This window comes from Lycium barbarum, chromosome 1 (assembly GCF_019175385.1).
Source record: "Lycium barbarum isolate Lr01 chromosome 1, ASM1917538v2, whole genome shotgun sequence".
NCBI classification, from domain to species: Eukaryota; Viridiplantae; Streptophyta; class Magnoliopsida; order Solanales; family Solanaceae; genus Lycium; species Lycium barbarum.
The window spans coordinates 105,281,660-105,285,092 of NC_083337.1; the positions used below are offsets into that span (position 1 = coordinate 105,281,660).

The following is a 3,433-nucleotide window of genomic DNA, read 5'->3' on the forward strand; positions in this document are numbered from 1 at the left end:
TATTCTCTGTGGGATTCGACCCCAACCTCGTTGGGTTACTATATTTGACCTCGTTCGCATTACCCTATTAAAAGTGTAAATTTGAGCGTATAAAATTTTGGCGCAGTTGCCGGGGAATACGATTTTGAAATTACTAAATAGTGTTTACTCTTCTTAAAGTATTTGTCATATTCCAACACACCTCGTTTTCTATCTTGTAAACAAGGTGATCATGGCTAACAATGATCTTCCAGTCGACAATGTTTTTGTTGATGAGCCAGAAGCTGAGGAGGACTTTGCATTTGTAATTATTCATCTAAGGGTGACTGCCACTACTATCAAGTTTGATAATTCCCTCTATCATATGCTCAAGGAAGAGGGATACTTTCGGAATGCAGTCGATAATGACCCTCACCAACATATAACAAACTTTTTAGATGTGTGTTCTTAGCATGTCCAGCGGGGTGTGACTCAAGAAGCAATCTAGCTGAAACTCTTCAAATATTCGTTAGCCGGAGAAGTGAGAACATGGTTCATAAAGCTGCCCCGAAACTCTATTGCTACATAGGAAGAGATGGTCAAAGTGTTTCTTAGGAAGTGGTATCCCCCGAGTAAAAGTACTGAAATTCATAATCAGATTTACGAGTTCAAACAACGTAATGGGGAACAACTTTTTGAAGCTTGGGAGAGGTACAAAGAATATTTGGATAGGAGTCCAAACCATGATTTTCCAGAATAGACTTTGAAGGAGAAGTTTTACAGAGGTTTGGATCCTATGACCCAAGCGATAGCCAATAATGTTGTCGGCAGTTGTTTCATGAATAAGTCATATGCTAACATTACTGATATACTTGATCGATTGACTACACATAGCCAAGCTTGGAACTCAAGTAATTCTAATGGGCTATCACTTGGAACACCGTTGATTCAAAACATTGTGAAAGATAGTCAGGAAACGCAGCAGACATTGGCACAATTAGCCACTAGTCTATCTTTACCTACAAAGAGGCTTAATGAGAGGGAATTGAAGAAGGTGAACGTGTGTGAAGATATCTCAGGCATGCCGCCTGGAATGTACCAATGCCAAGAAGGTCCATATCAAGAGGGACCCCCTCCGCCAATTAAGAACGTCCAATATGCAGATTACATAGCGAAAGGGGATATTTCTAGGCCAATTCAGAGATACTGGAGACCTCAACAAGGGAAAAGTGCATACAATCAAGGGAACTATAACAACAACCAAGGGAACTATAATAACAACTATAGTTGACTGAAACAAGGGAGATACAACAACAACAACGGTAATTTTGGGAACAGAAGTTCCAACCCTTACATTTCACCAAAAAGGCAGTCTAATAATCAAGGTAGTTCGAGGTTGGAGTCAATGCTTGAAAAAGTGTTGGCAAGTTAGAAAAACATTGAAAAGACATTATTTGGGCTATCAGAGACAGTAGTTTCTCATACAACAGCTACTCAGAATCTTGAACAGTAGATGCGTAATCTTTCTAGAGAACAACATCCTGCTAGAAAAGGTGGGCTTCCTAGTGCTACTATTCCAGCTTGAGCTTGAATGAGTGTATCTTACAAAAAGGGCCTGAAGAATGGTGGGGGCGTGGAATGTACTTTTGATATTAGCACGAGGAGTGGTAAAGTACTTCAAGGTGCTGACAAGAAGGTGGTTGATCTATATCCGATTATTGAGGAAGAGGAGGTGCATTCTGATGTGCCTATTATTGATGAAGAAGTCCGTGGTGAAGAAAAAGTTACTGATATTCCAGAAGTTGCTGCTGATACAGGGAAACACACAAAAAAAAGGGGGGATATTCGCCCTTTGACTCAGATGTACAGAGCAAAGCCTCCCTTTCCTCGGAGGTTGGCAAAGAAGAATGATGATGCTAAGTGTCAGAAGTTCTATGATCAGTTGAAGCAGTTAACAATGAATTTTCCATTCTTAGATGCTGTCAAAGAGATGCCTGGATTTGCTAAGTTTGTGAAAGACCTGCTTACGAAGAAAAGGTCTGTTCAACATGACACAGTGAATTTAACTCATCGTATGGGTTCAATTATTGTTTCCACCACAGTTCAGAAGAAAAGAGATCTAGGGGCATTTACCATTTCATGCAATATTAGGCTTCATGCATTTGCCTGTGCTCTGTGTGATAATGAGGCGAGTATGAACTTGATACCCCTTGCTATTTTCAAACAATCTGGATTGGGGACTCCTAGACTGACTTCTATGCGATTACAAATGGCAGACATATCTATCAAGAAGCCAGTTGGGGTTATTGATGATGTGTTGGTGCAAGTGGGTAAGTTCATGTTGCCTGCTGATTTCATGATTCTGGATTGTACGGTGGATAGAGATATTTCCATCATCTTGGGAAGACCGTTCCTTGCTACGGGAAGAGCGCTTATGGACTCTGAAAAAAATTAAATTAAGTTCCGAGTGAATGATGAAGAAGTGACTTTCCAAGCAAGCAAGGGGATGAAGTTGCCAAGCGCTTATGGGAATATCTCGGTTATTGATTCGTTTGATGGGATTGATGATGCTGTCAAACATAAAATGGAAAAAGAAAGTTTGAAAGAAGCTCTAGCTGCGGTACTTATGAACTTTGATGCTTGTGATATGGAGGGCTACGTGGAAACTATAAACGCACTTGAGGGTCTAGGTTCCTACACTTACCACCCAAGAAAGCTTGATATTGATCTTTCAAATAGAACTACTCCACCAGCTAAGCCTTCTATTGTTGAGCCACCAAAGCTTGAGCTTAAGCAGCTCCCAGCACACTTGAGGCATGAGTTTCTTGGTCCGAACAAGACATTTTCACTGATCATTTCGGCACTACTGACTGAGGAACAGATGGAGCGTTTAGTAGAGCTTTTGCGCGAGCACAGACGTGCTATTGATTGGACCATAGCATACATTCGGGGTATTACTTCTGGTATTTGTGAGCATAAAATTCAATTAGAGGAGGATAGCAAGCCGAGTGTTGAACATCAGCGGAGATTGAACCAGAACATGCAAGAAGTCGTGAATAAAGAGATCATAAAGTGGTTAGATGCTGGGGTAGTATATCCGATTGTAGACAGCAAGTGGCTAAGTCCTGTGCAATGTTTACCAAAGAAATGAGGTATCACTTTGGTGCCTAATGCAAAGAATGAGATGATTCCCACTCGTATAGTTACTAGATGGCGTGTTTGCATGGCCTATAGGAAGCTGAATACTGCCACTTGTAAAGACCATTTTCCCATGCCTTTTATTGATCAAATGCCGGATAGGCTAGCTGGGAGGTCTTACTATTGCTTCCTAGATGGATACTTGGGATATAACCAGATCAACATTGCCCTAGAAGACGAAGAGAAGACAACTTTTACTTGTTCTTATGGGACGTTTGCGTTCAAACGAAAGCCCTTTGGGTTGTGTAATGCACCATCCACTTTTCAGAAGTGCATG

The 3,433-nt window shown here is 41.0% G+C and overlaps 1 non-coding gene across 1 annotated transcript; it reads right to left on the bottom strand.

Annotated features, from left to right (window-relative positions):
• Positions 1-602: 602 nt before the first annotated feature.
• On the bottom strand, positions 603-708 carry LOC132618999 (small nucleolar RNA R71). The gene has a single exon (XR_009574452.1). It is a non-coding gene; the product is annotated as a small nucleolar RNA R71 (small nucleolar RNA).
• Between the last annotated feature and the right edge of the window lie 2,725 nt (positions 709-3,433).